At 42.9% G+C, this 18,545-nt stretch overlaps 1 protein-coding gene across 1 annotated transcript in view; it reads right to left on the reverse strand.

The window, feature by feature from the left end:
* FBXO36 (F-box protein 36) overlaps window positions 1-18,545 on the reverse strand; it is a 64,938-nt gene that overhangs the window by 36,268 nt on the left and 10,125 nt on the right. The window lies entirely within an intron of this gene.

An 18,545-nucleotide genomic window follows, 5' to 3' on the forward strand; every position in this document is an offset into this window, starting at 1 on the left:
GTAGGGTAAGGATCTGACCTACGGTGTCCCCCTACATGGAATGGAGAGAGGAATCCACATGAAATCTCCTGGCTGGAGAAACAGAAGCTGCCATCCACCCCTATTCCATGTGAGAATGAGTGAAAAAAAAAAAAGATGCTCTTTTACCCCACCTATCTCTCCTAGCAGCCAAGTAGGGAGACAGAGACGGAAAGGAAGGCCCCACCTCTCAATTGTGCATGTATTTCAGGTTAAAAATATACCTAAAGCCTCTTAATTCTGTGTTCTTATTTTGGAGGTCTTGGCGCTGGCTGTACTGCAGTGAGGAATGCTGAAAAGTTATTTATGACACTAACTTATTAATAAAAGATTAAACTATATTCCAAGTAATAATGGGACATCTCACTTTATAATAGGACATATATTGTTATGACAAAAATAGTTTAATAAAAATCATAATAGTAGCTAACACTCCTTGTAAATTGTCCATCAGATTTGCTTCAACATTTATTTTAGATTCAGCAAAAGTATTTTAGCAGTAGATTATCTAGACACATTATATGATTTCACTAGCATTATAGTGAAATTATTGACTAACACTCACATATGATTAAATTATTTGTTTATTTACCAGGTGACTTAGTAGCCACAATGAAAATTAGCACAATAAAGCTTGTTGTATAAATGAGCATGACTCTAGATCTCTGCCTCATTCATTTGATAAATTTGCAATTATGTCTCTTTATAAAATGGCTTTATGATTTACTGGGCATATTGGTGATTCTTATTAAGATGGCCCCAGAAAGAAAACAATGCTGTATGTAACAGGTGGCAGAGGGGAACTCTTAAAAAGACCAGCTCAGTACAGTAGTATTTCAATTTTTCTTCCAGTGGGTGTTACTAAAAGAATTGCTTGTGGCTGTGAGAAACAAAGAAGTTGAATGGATTAGCCAATATGTCCAATCTGCCCCCTAATTATACACCAGAAGAAAGACTTAATACATCTGCCAATTAAAATAAATGTCTTCAACTGCCATGGACTAGCAAAGCAGGCAAGTCAGTATTGCTGTAATATGATCCCATCTAGAATTTCTTTTAATTTCTAATCAGCTGCTTAAGCACAATGGGTCCCACCTGTTTAGATCACCTAGTAGCTGGGAAAGAATCCCCTTGCTAACACTTTCTTTTAGCTTGGCATCTGTATAGTTATTATTTATATATATTTTCTTCCTAGCAGAGATTAATATGCCTTGGGAAACATCTCCCAAATCACCTGTATTACACAGGGAACGATCTCAACCACCTATTATTCACAGACAGGTTTATTTAAATCTTTAGTATTAAAGAGATTATACATTTAAGATCTCTTATTCTTATTAGCAACCTTGATTTAAACCAGGCTTTTATAAAAACCTGTTTAAACTTTCTGAAGTTTTATATATTCAACAGTAAGGCTACGTTTTAGTCACAGGTATTTTTAGTAAAAGTCATGGGCAGGTAACAGGCAGTAAACAAAAATGCATGGTCCATGACCTGTTCATGACTTGTACTATATACCCGACTACACCTTGGGTGCTCTGGGGCAGGGAGAGTCCCGGGAGCACTGCGGGTACTTTTGGGGGGGGTGCGGCCTGCGGGGTGCCATAGGTGTTCGGGGTGGGGGTGCAGCCCAGGACCCCCACAGGTGCTGTGGAGGGGCAGCGGCACACGGCCCGGAACCCCTGCTGCTGCTGGTGGGAAGCGAGGAGGGGGGAAGCTGGGCAGCGGTGCGTGGCCCGGGACAGCTGCTGCTGCTGGAGATGAGGTGGGTGACCTGAGACCACCGCTGCTCCTAGCGGTGTGTGTGCATCAGCCATGACCTCCGTGACAGACTAGCAGCCTTATTCATCAATAAATGAATGCACATTTTAACATAGCTGGGTACAGACCAGAGGTGGGCAAACTATCTGGCCTGTGGGACCTTCCTGCCCGACCTTTGAGCTCCCAGTCCCTCCCCTGCTGTCCCCCCTCCCCTGCAGTCACACCACTGCACAGGCAGCACTCTGGGCGGCGGGGTTGCGTGCTCCTGCCGAGCAGCGTGGCAGCATGTCTGGCTCTGGCCGGGTGGCGTGGCTGCCAGACATGCTGCTCTGAGCGGCATGGTAAGGGGGCCAGAGGGTTGGATAAGGGGCTATGGGGGTACCGCGGGGCAGACAGGGAGCAGAGGGCAATTGGATGGGGCAGAGGTTCTGAGGGGTGGTCTGGGGACAGGAGATGGGGGGAGTGGATAAGCATGGGAGTCCCAGGGGGGGACCTGTCAGGGGACGGGGAACATGGACGGTTGGATAGGTGTGGGGTTCCGAGGGGCCTGTCAAGGGGCGGGGGTGTAGATAGGGGTCAGAGGAGTCAGGGGACTGGGAGCAAGGAGTTGGATAGGGGGTGGGGTCCCGGGGGTGGTTAGGGGTGGGGGGTCCTGGGAGGGGACAGTTAGAGGACAAGGAGCATGGTGGGTTGGATGGGTCAGGGGTTCTGAGCGGGGCAGTCAGGGGGCAGGAAGTGGGAGGGGTCGGATAGAGAGCGGAGGCCAGGCTGCTTGGGGAGGCACAGCCTTCCCTACCTGGCCCTCCATACAGTTTTGCAACCCCAATGTGGCCCTTGGGCCAAAAAGTTTGCCCACCCCTGGGCAAAGAATGCTTCCTGCAAACTGCAATAATAATTTAAAGTCATGACTGGACTATCTGTACACAAAGCAGGTAATCTTAAAGATGAGTTCTTATTTCTCCTCTCTGACCACATTAAAATCCATATCTAGTAATGCCTCAGTGCTATGCTGCAGTACCATGAATTAAAAGTAACAGAAAATAGAATACTTACGATTCAGTTTTCAAAATATAAAATCTTAAAAAAAAATACTAGTAGATAAATGAAAAGACAGTGAATCTTAATGCAGTTGAGCGGTCACTTATGGCCATTAAAGCACACCCGGGCATGTTGGGGGGAGTGGGGGGTGCAGAGCTGTATTTTCCCATGGGAAGTTCCAGAAGGTAGAATGCCTGTCCAAACTTAAGAGTTTGCAGGAAGAGACATGTCACTGCACCACAACTCTGTTTCCTTCTGCACAGTCTTTAATTATGTGATCACAAATTGTTTCCTAACCAACATAATACAATAGTTTTTCTACAACCCTGGATAAACGTGTGAACCTAGGATAGATTATATTTTTTAAAACTGTACAGCATATAGAGTTGAGTGTATAATTCATAATGAATGATTGGTACAATGTATTCAGCCTCTTTTTCTGCTAGTTGAATATTTACAAGCTGGTCATGGTATTTTTAAACTGTATTTGTTATTTGAATTTGTACAACAAATACATTTCACACTTTTTATTCTCTGGTTGATCATGAATATTTATAATTCAATCTGTGTTGCTTAGTTGTGATTGGTCAGATAAGTCACATGATATTGTTGAATTCCTGATTTGATGTAAATGCAAGCTCTCCTGGAATGTGCTATCTGCTAGCCCATGCATTCTGGGCTAAACAGTTTTGCTGCAGGAAGGTATGTGTGGTAAAACTGCATGCTGGACTAGTATACACTCCAAGAGAACCAGAAGAATGTAGATTCAGAACACAGGTTCCTCAGTCTGCCCTAAGAGGAATGACAACAGGTGCCAATTACAGGAGATTTTTATACTTCCATCTGCTCTCTCAGCTACAGGAAATGAACTCATGTCCAGGTTCAGTACTGCAGCATTCCAGCCAGGGGAGACTGAGAAAAAAAAACAACCCTGGCCAGGCTGCCCCTGTTTCTCTGAAATGGACAAGTCTAAAACAGAAGTGATATCTATGTATGAGATTTTTTGCAGTGGGAACATTGTATTTAATGGACACTTCAAAACTCCCAGTGTGAAATATGTAAATATGTCCCATCTCATGGTTCTGGTATCTCTGTGAGTGACACAGGATTTCATGGTTGTGACAGCAGGCAATGAAATATTATTTGTTTTTAAATGTGAGAAAATTGCAAGATATTATACAGCATTCAGGAATATACAAATTATCTAGTTTGAGTTACTTCCAAAGTCATAATCCACCAGCCAAAACCAAGTGCTTCGTAGCTGGTTTTAAATTTAACTGAAGATTTTCATGTATATCTAAGAAACAGAATCATATAAAAATAAATATGCCGAATAACCAAGATGCATCTTGTATAGAATGTTAATAAAAAGTGTTTTTAATGTGAGAGCCTTGTGATATCCAATACTAGACTCGAACATACCCTCCAGAGGAAAAAATGTGTGGGAAAGGATCAGAGGAAGGAAAACTCTATAGGGCTCTTTGAGGAAATTTCCTCAGATAATTTCATAAGAAGGAGGTACTGGGAGTGTCCAACTGCTCGAAGTAGACAGCTTTTCTTGCAGAAGGCAAACTAATGCCCTCCTACAATCTAGGGAAGCCCCTATAAGTGTGAGAACTTGAATAATGCAAAGACCAACTTCCCCAGATTTACTCAACCTAAGAGTATTTAATAGAGAATAAGTGATCTTCTGATAAATGAATCATACCCTGATAAGTCTAAGAAGCCACCTGTAGGCCCTGATGATGAAAGTAGGTAGTTGCCAAACCAAGACACTCAGCAAACACCTTGTAGTTACTGCTTGTCCAAAAGACTGGACTGACACAGGTTGTCTCCTACATATAACCTGAAGTACTTTTTGGGCTTTGGCCTCATGAAGATGTAGAGGAGTGCACCCTGAAGTTGACGGGCCTAATCTATTTTGTGAATTGAAAGCAAGAATTATAGTGCCCAGAAATACAGTAAGGCTCTAACATTGTAACCAGTGTTATACCCTCCGTTTCCAGAAAAGATTGGACTTCATTATATAGTAGTCTACTATGAGAATGATTGATTGGTTTGGATTTTGACATGATTTCAAACTGAAACAATGATTCAATAAACTCCAGGTTCCATAAATTGGAAGAGAGATCCTGCCAAATCTGCAACTGAAATTAAAATAGGTTTTAGGTCTGGCAAACTGTAGCTTTACTGGATATTCAGAAGAAATCAATAGACTCAAGATGGATGAAGAAGACTCTTTATATCATTGACAATTTCTTTTTTTTTCAAAATCACCGTGAAACTCTTTGGAGAAGAACAGTGGAATAAATGGCATCTCTGAGATCAGCAAGAGCATTGTTTTCTTCTCTACAGAGACTAACCCAGCCTCAGTGATCCAGCTGTTAATCTGATGACAAATCTGGACTCAAGCAAGCCTGTGAATGAGAATGGACACCAAGTCTGGCATATCATAAAAGCAGCCCTCAAGGAGTACCTTGCTACTTCCTTAACAATCTCAAGGAATTATTTCTTACCCTCCAGGATATGGTCCAACCAGGTATTTCTGATGTGACAGATCTCTGCAGCTGGAAATATCCTCCAGTTCATATTTATTGCACTTGCACTGGAGGAGATCATCAAGAATCCATGACTTGATATTTGTGTTCCTCTGTGGATATTGATGTCTTTCCTATGAATCTAGTAGTGCTCTATTACATGGTTTAGAGTTTGAGAAGTAAAAGCAGGGATTACAATACCCCAGGTTTATTCAACAGTTGGAATACATTTTTGTGTATTTGTTTGCAATATCAACAATTATAAAAACAGTTAATATATACATAATGTACATTCATGTGATCAAATTTGCATAGTAAGGGAAAGTTTTTGAAAGTCATTTGCAATAAATGTGAGAAATTATCCCAATGTTTCACCAAAACTATAGAAACCAGAGGTCAATCAAAAATCTTATTGTCCAGCAGCATAGGACTACTAATAACCAATTTTAGACAACTGAATTTTAAATACATACTGTACAAACTGCTGACTTGAACTTTAAAGTCCTCTGAGCACTGAATGACTAGCATATCTGATCTAAGGCTGAATGTGAACATTGATACCCCATCTCAATTTGTAAACGCCACTAAAAAGCAGACTGGATTGGACCATGTGGGTTTCTACTTTGCTAAATTTCTCAATCAGTTACATCCAAAGTCACACCTTTGGAGGAGTGGACATTTAAATATCTTCTCTCTCCATAATGTATTATTTATGTTTGGTGGCATTTACTAAGGCAGATGTTCAATTTTCATTTTAAGCCTCTGATCAGATACATAGGTCAGTTAATGCACTGAGGATTTTCAAGTGCAGAGCAGATCAGCATTTACCCTGGAGGGAAGGGACACAAAAGACAAGAGCATTCCTTCTGATCAACATCACATTAGACAGTTAAACAATAGCAGTATCCCGCTCCTAGAACCCTACATGGACTCTTCTCATGAATTTGTCATACTTTTAAATTTTATTAATGTATTTGTTTATTATAGAATATTGGTATAGCAGTTAATTACAAATGGCATAGAAAAAATACTAAAATGATTCTTAGACTACAAATCTGCTAGTACAGTACTTCAGTTTTGATGTTGCCATCTCCACTTAATGCTTTGATTTTGCCATCTCCACTTTGTTTCCAGTAGCATGTGTGCATGATTTCTCTCAAACACAAGCACAATCAGTTATGAACCATCATGGATTAAAGGACACAGGGAGAAGAGAAACAAGGTTACTTGTGAGAAATGTGAAGTTTCTCCATACACTCAGGATTGTTAAATAATGCTTGCAGGAAGAGCAGCCCGTTGCAGCTATCTGGTGGGGGCTTGGAACCAGGGTGGATCGGCAGCCCCCTATCATCTCCCCCATCATCTCCCCACTCCCCCAAGTTCCCTGTGCAGCAGCTGCCTGCAGTACAGCTGTGTCCCTCCCTGCACTGCCATATGCTGCTCCTGCCCTCTGCCTTGGAGCTGCTCCCCAAGACTCCTGGTTGCTGTGATGGGTGGGAGGGAAGGAAGAGGGGGGCTAATGTCAGGGTGTCCCCCTCCCCCCTGCTCCTGCACCCTGCTTACTCCATCTTCCATAGAGCAGGGCTCAGGACTGAGGGAGCTTGCAGTAGCTGCGGTCTCAGCAAGCTGATCTAATTAACAAGGCAGTGTACTTAAGGGAAATGCGCATATCTCCCTCCATTCCTGCTGCCTTGCAGAATGAAAGAGTTAACCCTTGAGGGCTCATCATTTAGCAGTAAGGGAAATATCCCACTCTCTGATTCCTCCACCTCAACCAAGCTTCACAATCATCATCACTTTGTACCAGTATTAAATTGTTTTGTTTAAAACTTAGAGAGAGAGAGAGAGAGAGAGAGAGTGTGAGTGAGTGAGTGAGTGAGTGTGTGTGTGTCAGGGGTCGGCAACTTTTCAGAAGTGGTGTGCCGAGTCTTCATTTATTCACTCTAATTTAAGGTTTCGCGTGCCAGTAATACATTTTAACGTTTTAGGAGGTCTCTTTCTATAAGTCTATAATATATAACTAAACTATTGTTGTATGTAAAATAAATAAGGTTTTTAAAATGTTTAAGAAGCTTCATGTAAAATTAAATTAAAATGCAGAGCCCTCTGGACCAGTGGCCAGGACCCCAGCAGTGTGAGTGCCACTGAAAATCAGCTTGTGTGCCGCGTTCTGCACGCATGCCATAGGTTGCCTACCCCTGGTATATATAACATAGTCTTTTGTCTGGTGAAAAAAATTTCCCTGGAACCTAACCCCCTCATTTACATTAATTCTTATGGGGAAATTGGATTCACTTAACATCGTTTAGCTTAAAGTCGCATTTTTCAGGAACATAACTACAATGTTAAGTGAGGAGTTACTGTACTTTATTTAGTGAAACTGTGAGCATGCCTTCTACATATGTGAAGTACTGTGAAGTACTCCGATTTTGACAAAAGGAAAAAGAAAAGATGAATTAATGATTCTTGGAGCATTATTTTTATTCTGATTCCTGTACACAGAAGACTGAATCAGTAGCACTAGAGTATAACAAATGCAAAGAAAATGGTAGGCAGAAGAATTTCTTGGAAAGAAAGACAGAGAAGACAAAAAGACAATTTCGTGGATCTCAGTTAATAAAGAGGTAACATAAGAAAGGGTGGTTGGTAATGATTCCAAAAGGTCATGTACAATAACTAGTGAACTGCATCACTATGAAGCTATTGCGCTATCCCCCTGCTCACTCAAATACCCCAAAACATGAATCAATTCACTCAAGAGCATAGCTAGAAAAAAACACTTTTCTGCTTAAAGTAATTGACAAATGTCAGTGAAATACAGGAGGGATGAGGAGCAAGAGGCTTGGGAAAATATTTATCATCCTCTTTTGGGGACGGGAAAGGGAGAGGAGAGTCCAGGCAGAAAACCTCCCTCCTTGTCGCTCGCCTTCCTTTCAGTCATGCTCCTTCCTCTCACCTCTCTCATCCCCACATTAGCACCTTTGTTGGTCTGCTCTGTGGGTTCTTGCAACACAGCAGATGTGGTTACAATTTTGATCATTGATGCATATAGTGTGAGTGCTTCAGAGGCTGGAATGTCTGCTATACAGACCTCTCCATACAGAGCAGAAGAAAACAGGACAGGGAGAGAATAAAAAAATTGAGAGTGAGACAACACTATCACAGGCAATTAGAAATTACTCTTGTCTTGAGGATCAGAGTCTTCTATTATGTGCAGGATGCTTGCCATCTAATAATAATATATGATTAAATAAGCAGGCAGACAAGAGTGTCATAATGAGATTATTCTCCTATTTAAGAGAACAAAGGATGCTAGCTAAGTGTGAGACACAATGGTTCCCTTCTAGATAAGACATTGACAGGTTGTATTTGAAGCAGTGTTTTCTTTCCAACTTCAGTTTCAAGGTCTCTTCATTACAGCTTCAGGCCTGGTCTACACTTAAAAAGTTTTGCTGGCACAGATATGTCTGTTAGGAGTGTGGGGGAAAAAAACAACACTCTTAGGGTATGGCTACACTTGCAAGTTGCAGCGCTGGTGGAGGCTTTCCAGCGCTGCAATTAGTAAGTGTCCACACCTGCAGGGCACTTCCAGCGCTGCAACTCCCTGGCTGCAGCGCTGGCCGTACACCTGGCTCAGCATGGGGAATAAGGATTGCAGCGCTGGTGATCCAGCGCTGGTCATCAAGTGTGGCCACACACCAGCGCTGTTATTGGCCTCCAGGGTATAAGGATGTATCCCAGAATGCTTTTAACTAAATTACTCCCTTTGTTTTGTTATGCAGCCTCTCTTTGTTTTGTTGTGAACTCCCATTGCTACCGGAGCTGCTCTACCGGAGCTGTTTATGCTGTGATCAATCTGTATTCTCCTCCGTGCTGATTCACAGGGGTTGAGTGTTTGCTTTTTGCTTGACCAGCAGCGAGAAAGCGAGTCGGCAGCTGCTTATCTGGTCTGCAGGCTTTTGCAGTTAAAGAATAAGGGGTTGGGTTTTGTTGTCAACTCCGTGCACCCGGCTTTGTGCACCCGGAGCTGCTTCAAACACAGCTCCTGTTTGCTGTCATCAATCTGTAACTACTGTCAACAATGAAATGAGATAACCCCCTGCCTGTCTCATTCACAGGGGTTGAGTGTTTGCTTTGCTTCAGAGAAATGGGAGGAGGGGGCAGAGGGGGGAAAGGGAGTATGTTGGATGCAGGCTGTTTGCAGTTAACAATAAGGGGGTGGGAAAATTTTCTGATTTTGCACAGTGTCGGTTTCAAAAATCCACTCTCTCTCTTCCCCCCGGTCCCTGTCACACTGCCCCACACCCCCCTCTTTTGAAAAGCACGTTGCTGCCACTTGAATGCTGGGATAGCTGCCCATAATTCATCACTCCCAACAGCGCTGCAAATGTGGCCACACTGCAGCGCTGGTAGCTGTGAGCGTGGCCACACACCAGCGCTGGCCCTGCACAGCTGGACGACCAGCGCTGCAACTACCAGCACTGCAGATTTGTAAGTGTAGCCATACCCTTAATTGACATAGCTATGCTAGCAGTAGCTGTAGCGTAGATTAAATTATCATGAAAAAAAATCCTTTCGTCAGTATAGTTTATTTTTGAGGGGAACTGGTATAAGCTATACTGGCAAAAGACGTTTGCCAGTATAAGCTGCATCTCCACTAGCAACGTTTGCCAGTATAGCTATACTTATACTGGCAAATACTTCTGAGTGTAGACAAGGCATCAGTCTAGTTGTACCACTAACTAACTTTTTGGACTCCTCTGGATACCTCTATTTTTATTCCTTCCAGGAATGTCTCTTTTGACACCTGAATTTACATCTGTAGTTTTATATTTGTACCAAAATCGCTTTCTCTACATGTCTCTCCTTGCTTGCTCCTCCCCAACACTGAAATCTCTGAAGCTCTACTCCCCGCTATAGCTTTACTAGTAGTCCCTGCAACTTAATAATGTATTTTTCTTTACACTTGTAATATACAGTAGAATATCAAGTGTATTTTCTTTACTATCAATTTAAACCCCTCTAATTCCATCTGACAGCTGTAACTGAAACACTAAGGGATCCATCACGTTGTGCATTATCCTGACGGTCTAGCTACTGCCTGGGTCCCTGATTTGCCAGAAGCAGGGATGGAGACAGGCACACCTTTCTCTTTCTCCATCTGTGTTAAGAAAAAAATGATCAATTTTCCCTGTCTCTTTTCTGTTAGGACACCATGGGCTAGTCAGAGATCTAAGAGGTCCTTCTGCGGTCACCCTCTTTCTTTGAAACCATGTCCCCTTAACGCTGTTGGTTACAAAAAAGTTCAATTTTAGTTTTGTTTTCTCCATTTTGTTTTTCATGGAATTGTTAATGTACTAATTAATTGTAGATTCTGGATTCACTGTTAATGTCTGCACAGCTCACACCTACACATCTCAGCTGTGGTATTTAGTTCCTCGTTGTTGATATCTATCACTTCATTACCAGTTCCCTATCAACAGTTCAGAAATGTAGAAGTGTAATAATTATACTGTATATTGACTATCAAAATTGTGTTCTCTGTCACACGTGACTGCTTGCTTCTCTTTCCTATTGTTTTCCTTCTCTTGCTCGCAGTTGCCACTTGCCCCCACTCCTTTCACTCCATTGTTTACTATCATTCTATTATATTATTTATAACTTCAACTTTTTACACACTCTGAAATTTCCCAGGTTTTAGGTCACTTAGCCTCCCTCTAGAGAAGACTTTAGGCATTGTACATTCTTATTCCTATCTAGGGTTGTCAACTTTGTAATATTTAAAAACCGGACACTCCAGCAGAAGTGCAAGAACCTCCCCCGCCCTGCCCCCGTTCGCTCCTCTTCCCCGCTCCTCCTGTTGCTCGCTGCTATTCCCCTCTCTCCCCTGTCTGGGTTGGGAGGGCCTCACCTGTGGAGATACAGCTGGGAGCTGCAACCGCCCAACGCAGGTAAGAGTAAGCCCTGGCTGAGTTGGGGCTGGCATGGGTGATGACCTGGCGCCTTCCTGATGCCCCCGCCCACAGTAGCCGGACTTTGTGTGTCCGGTCAGTAGATCTGACTGAACACTGTCAGATCCCCTTTTTTACCAGACTTTCTGGTTGAAAATCGAACACCTGGCCACCCTACCTATGACTCGTCTTCTTTTCCCAATTATTACTTCTCCAGCTAATCTTTTAAGAGTGATTTATTTCAGTTGAACTCATTCCAAATTGACTTATATTAAATCAAAATAAGCTTGATTTAAACTAGAATAAGAATGGCCACATAGTCTTTGGTATCAGTTTAAGCAAAATTGTTTAAAATTACATTTTAGGTTAAATTGGTACAAACTTCTTGAGTAACCCTAAAAGCTTATCCACAGATGGAACTGTTCTTGATTAACTCCATGTGTGGACAGATACTCTTATTCCAGAAGACTGCCTTATTCCTGTTTAGCTTAACCCATTTTGAAAGAGGAGGCTCGTCTACCTACACAGGTTCTTCTGATACAACTATACCATCACCAGTATAGCTATCCTGGCAGAGCCTTCTAGCATAGAAACAGTGTATGCAAACAGAAAGAGTTTTTCTGCTGGTAGAGTAAAACCACTTCCCTGAACACCATTAGCTATACCAACAGACACACTCTTCTGTCTGCACTTCTGCATGTATGCTGGGAGTTTTGCCGGCACATTTATGTTGGCTGAAGTGTGCATTTTTTCCCACACCTGTAACCGACATAGCTATGTCGACAAAACTTCTTAGTGTAGACCTGGCCTGGGTTAAGATACACAGGAGTAAGACACTCTTGTTTTGGAGTAAGAGTGTCCATGATTGGAGTTAAAGAGGAACCAATGTTGTATTTTAAATTCACATCCTACCTTAATTCATGTTTATTTTCAAGGTAGGTAAACTCTTAAACTGAAATAAGAGTGTCCACAGAGTGATTTGCACCAGTTTAAACTAAATTGGTTTAAAAAACAATTTTAAGTTAAATGGTGAATGTTCTGTGTGTAGACAAAGCCTTAGTCCTTGGCACTTTCACTTGCTGTGACTCAATCCTATCCTTCTCCCAGCTCTTCTGACTACATCTCCCCACTCCTTCCCTTGCACAGACCCCCTTCTTCCTTTTTAACATTATCACATATAATTGTATGTCAACTTCACAAAAATTACACTCAATCTGGATACTTTTTGTGTGCAGAGGAATAAAATACAGTTATCATATCATCATGGTATAGATGGACAAGTAAATTTAGTGTCTGGACCGATGCACTTTCATGACAGCTTTGCTAGGCAGTTATGCGGCAACAAGAAAAAAAGAAAATGTGCTATGAACAATTAAAAGACAACAGAAAACAAATGATATACAACATAAAAGTAACTCAAGAGCAAAGAAAGGAAAGGTTTACATACAGTTTTAGTAGGTAGGAAAAAAAGTAGAATTATGTTGAAGAATTCTGCCGATGTACAACAGAGTAAAAAAGACCCTCGTAGGTTATGTACCATCCTAAGTAAGCTAAGCAGCAAACACAATTATTAAAAAATTAAATATCCATAAAAAAGGACAAGCAGTGATATATTTTTTGACTAAATAAATCTGTAAAGGAGCCGGGTACAGCTAGAAAGTATTATTTAATGAAGAGAAGACAGTTTTTCCATGGCAGGCATGTACTATATTATTTACAGACATTACGTACTATATTATTTACAGACATTACACTGCCATGACCTGACAGTTATGTGCATGGCAGGTAGAATTATATCGCTGTAGATATCTTTGAAGTTATCCATCTTCAGTGCAGTTATATATAGTCCATGCAAGAAATTCTTTGGTAAAAATAAGAGATTAAGTCATGTAATTTGAGTGCCAGTATCATTAATCATGTACTAGAACTGGTTTAAAAGTGAACAAAATCACCCCAGATAAAAGAAGGACCCTGTCTCTTGATAGGTCTCCATGAAAACTGAAAAATAAAACAGTATTTATTTACAAGTAACTGAGATATAGTCTCATGATTAATTTTACTCTGTATTTCTTTGTAGAACTATAGTACATAGTTGGACTAGTCTGAAAAGTTCTGTCAAATGTCTTTCAATTGAAAACTGAATTTTTGACTGAACAAAATTTTTGTGAAGTGTCTGCTTTCTGCAAAAAAAATTGTTTTTAGATTAAAAATCAATGTCCAAAACTGAAAATATTTTGATTTGGATATGCTGCCACAATACTTTATAGGAATTTCAGTTCTGTTGCCTCATGTTTCCATTCTCCTTTATGGGTTGGTTCATCTCCAATGACACATTATGGCCAGAGACTCCCATGATGTACTGCGTGTTATCCAAGAGAAAAGACTATGGGCCATCATGGGAGATTTAGTCCAACCAGGGAACCCAATCTATAGAGGAGAATGGGAGTATAGGCCCCAAACTACAATTCCCATGAGGCACCACAGCAGCATTTCTGAACCAAAATATTTTGGTTTTAAGTAAAAAAAATTCATTATTTTAATTTTTTAATATTTGAAGTGTTCCACACAAAATACTCCCATTTTCTGAACAACTGTAGTGCTGACTCACAGTTCTAAACTAAAAACACTGTCAAAGAAATAAGATTTCTTTATATGACCTCGAACTTGGCAAATAGTAACACATATCACCTTGGTAATTAATTGATTTATATAGTAAAAAACAAAAATTTTGAAAACTTCAAGAATTTACAAAGTCTCTCTCTTTTACAATATTGATCCAATTCCACAGCTGTTGTAAATCAGTGTAGCCAGACTGCAATCAATGGAACTATACTGATTTACATCATCTGACTATCTGTCCCAGATTGGTGCAAGAGGAAATTGCAGAAACATCAGTTTCCGCCATTGTTACCAATCTAATTTCTAATCATATCTAATGTCCATCCCTACAAAGTCTCCACTCCAATCATTGCCTTTTTCTGATTCATTTCTGGTCTGCTATAGTAACTCGCCCGGCTGCCTCTCCCACACACTTACAAATTATCTGCTCTCTTCTTGGCTTTCATTACATCTTTATAATCATTTTATCTTTTTCAAAGGTATTTCAAAGCTGTGAGCTTCAAAGGAAGGTTTGAAAGCTAGAAGCCTCTGGTAATTGGCTGAGCCTTAATCAGTGGGCAGGGCATTCACTCAGGCAGGGCTTTATAAAGCCACACACAAGTGACCAGGGAGCTTTGCGAACAGGGAGTTTCGCAAGGGAGTTTGGAAAGGGAGTAGGAAGGGAGCGGAGGTCCCTTGTCGGTTCTATCCGTGCCCCTTTAGTCCCCTTAAAACCTATAAACCAAACTACACTCAAAACCTCTGTCTTTAAACCACCCTTTCATTAACTAGGAGACAATGCAGGCAGAAGCCCAGCAGCAGAGTCGGGGCTATCCAGTTTATTGCACTGACTGTAGCATGTATGATTACCTGCCCTGTGGGCGGGTGGTGAATGTGTGCAGTTGGTGCAAGGAGCTCCTGGCCCTCAGAGACCACGTACGGTCTTTGGAGGCCAGGGTGGCGGAACTGGAGGAGCTAAGAGATGCAGAGAGGTATGTTGATGAGGCTTTCCGGGACACTGTAGAATTGTCCCACCTCCGGTCAGACAGCCCCTGTGCTGTTGAGGAGGAAGAAAGGCCCAGGGAAGCAGAGCAGTCAATGGGAGCAGAGGGAAACCTTCCCGTCGTTGGGACCCTCCTTCCAGATGGTGCTGGCGTTGCCTCTCACACTGAGGTTACCTCTCCAGGGGAGTGAACTCCAGTTGCTAGGAAAAGGCAGGTGTTAGTAATGGGAGATTTGATCATTAGAAACGTAGATAGCTGGGTTTGTGATGACCGGGAGAACCGTATGGTGACTTACCTGCCTGGTGCGAAGGTTGCGGATCTCTCGAGGCATCTAGATAGACGTATGTGTAGTGCTGGGGAGGAGCCGGTGGTTGTGGTACATGTAGGTACCAATGACATAGGGAAGGGTAGGAGAGATGTCCTGGAAGCCAAATTTAGGCTGCTAGGGAAGAGACTGAAATCCAGGACCTCTATGGTGGCATTCTCAGAAATGCTCCCAGTTCCATGCGCAGGGCCAGGTAGGCAGGCACGGCTTCAGAGTCTCAATGCATGGATGAGACGATGGTGTAGAGAGGAGGGGTTTACATTCATTAGAAACTGGGGAAACTTTTGGGATGGGGGGAGCCTATACAGGAGAGATGGGCTTCACCTAAACCAAAGTGGAACCAGACTGCTGGCACTAAACATTAAAAAGGTTGTAGAGCAGTTTTTAAACTAGGAGATGGGGGAAAGCTGACTACTGCAGAGGAGCATGTGGATCGGACACAGACTTCTCTTAGGGAAGAGTCTGATGATCGAGAATCTCCAGGTTATAGTCAGGAGCAGAGGACGGAAGAGGGTAATGTAAGGGCCAGATCAGATGACAAACAGTCACATAAAAAAGAATCTGGCACATCAGAAAAGGGCAGACAAATAAACAGGGACAAGTTTTTAAAGTGCTTGTACACAAATGCTAGAAGTCTAAATAATCAGATGGGTGAACTAGAGTGCCTTGTGATAAAGGAGGATATTGATATAATAGGCATCACAGAAACCTGGTGGACTGAGAGCAATCAATGGGACACAATCATTCCGGGGTACAAAATATATCGGAAGGACAGAACAGGTCGTGCAGGGGGAGGAGTGGCACTATATGTGAAAGAAAATGTAGATTCAAATGAAGCAAAAATCTTAAGCGAATCCACCTGTTCCATAGAATCTCTATGGATAGAAATGTCATGCTCTAATAAAAATATAACATTAGGGATCTATTATCGACCACCTGACCAGGACAGTAATAGTGATGATGTAATGCTAAGGGAAATTAGAGAGGCTATCAAAATTAAGAACCCAATAATAGTGGGGGATTTCAATTATCCCCATATTGACTGGGAACATTTCACTTCAGGACGAAATGCAGAGATAAAATTTCTCAGTACTTTAAATGACTGCTTCTTGGAGCAGCTGGTACGGGAACCCACAAGGGGAGAGGCAACTCTAGATTTAATCCTGAGTGGAGCGCAGGAGCTGGTCCAAGAGGTAATTATAGCAGGACCGCTTGGAAATAGTGACCATAATACAATAGTATTCAACATCCCTGTGGTGGGAAGAATATCCCAACAGCCCAACACTGTGGCATTTAATTTCAAAAGGGGGAACTATACAAAAATGAGGGGGTTAGTTAAACAAAAGTTAAAAGGTACAGGGACTAAAGTGAAATCCCTGCAAGCTGCATGGGCGCTTTTTAAAGACACCATAATAGAGGCCCAACTTCAATGTATACCCCAAATTAAGAAACACAGTAAAAGAACTAAAAAAGAGCCACTGTGGCTTAACAACCATGTAAAAGAAGCAGTGAGAGATAAAAAGACTTCCTTTAGAAAGTGGAAGTCAAATCCTAGTGAGGCAAATAGAAAGGAGCATAAACACTGCCAACTTAAGTGCAAGAGTGTAATAAGAAAAGCCAAAGAGGAGTTTGAAAAACGGCTAGCCAAAAACTCTAAAGGTAATAACAAAATGTTTTTTAAGTACATCAGAAGCAGGAAGCCTGCTAAACAACCAATGGGGCCCCTTGATGATCGAAATACAAAAGGAGCGCTTAAAGACGATAAAGTCATTGCTGAGAAACTAAATGGATTCTTTGCTTCAGTCTTCACGGCTGAGGATGTTAGGGAGATTCCCAAACCTGAGCTGGCTTTTGTAGGTGACAAATCTGAGGAACTGTCACAGATTGAAGTGTCACTAGAGGAGGTTTTGGAATTAATTGATAAACTCAACATTAACAAGTCACCGGGACCAGATGGCATTCACCTAAGAGTTCTGAAAGAACGCAAATGTGAAGTTGTGGAACTATTAACCAGGGCCGCCCAGAGGATTCCGGGGGCCCGGGGTCTTCGGCGGCGGGGGGGGCCCTTCCGTTCCGGGACCCACTGCCGAAGTGCCCCGAAGACCCGCGGCGGGAGCCCCCTGCCGCCGAATTACCGCCGAAGCGGGACCCGCTGCTGAAGTGCAGCCCAGTCTTCGGCGGTAAATCGGCGCCGGGGGGCCCCCCCGCCGTGGGTCTTCGGGGCATTTCGGCGGCGGGTCCCGGAACAGAAGGGGCCCCCCACCGCTGAAGACCAGGCTGCGCTTCGGCGGCGGGTCCTGCTTCCCCCCCGCCCCGGCCCCAGCCTCTTACCCCCGGCTCCCTCCTCACCCGGAGTCTCAGCGCCTCGCTGGAACAGCTGCAGCGTGTGGCCGGCGGGGCCTGAGCTCCGTCCCGCTCAGAGCCGCGTGGTGAGGGGGCGGGGCTGGGAGCTCCACGCCGAGCGGAGGCAGCCGAGCTCAGCCCGGAGCTCCCAGCCCCGCCCCCTCACCACGCGGCTCTGAGCGGGGCGGGGCTCAGGGGCCCCGGCGGAGACTCGGCGCTTGATGTGCTGAGGCTCCAGGAGAGGGGCGGAGGCGGGAGCCTCCGCTGTTCTCTTGGGGGCCCCTGGCAAATTGCCCCCTTTGCCCCCCCCTCTGGGCGGCCCTGCTATTAACTAAGGTTTGTAACCTGTCCTTTAAATCGGCTTCGGTACCCAATGACTGGAAGTTAGCTAATGTAACGCCAATATTTTAAAAGGGCTCTAGAGGTGATCCCGGCAATTACAGACCGGTAAGTCTAATGTCGGTACTGGGCAAATTAGTCGAAACAATAGTTAAGAATAAAATTGTCAGACACACAGAAAAACATCAACTGTTGAGCAATAGTCAACATGGTTTCTGTAAAGGGAAATCGTGTCTTACTAATCTATTAGAGTTCTTTGAAGGGGTCAACAAACATGTGGACAAGGGGGATCCAGTGGACATAGTGTACTTAGATTTCCAGAAAGCCTTTGACAAGGTCCCTCACCAAAGGCTCTTAAATTAAGCTGTCATGGGATAAAAGGGAAGGTCCTTTCATGGATTGAGAACTGCTTAAGAGACAGGGAACAAAGGGTAGGAATTAATGGTAAATTCTCAGAATGGAGAGGGGTAACTAGTGGTGTTCCCCAAGGCTCAGTCCTAAGACCAATCCTATTCAATTTAATCATAAATGATCTGGAGAAAGGGGTAAACAGTGAGGTGGCAAAGTTTGCAGATGATACTAAACTGCTCAAGATAGTTAAGATCAAAGCAGACTGTGAAGAACTTCAAAA

Source organism: Mauremys reevesii, linkage group 9 (assembly GCF_016161935.1).
Source record: "Mauremys reevesii isolate NIE-2019 linkage group 9, ASM1616193v1, whole genome shotgun sequence".
Classification (NCBI taxonomy): domain Eukaryota; kingdom Metazoa; phylum Chordata; order Testudines; family Geoemydidae; genus Mauremys; species Mauremys reevesii.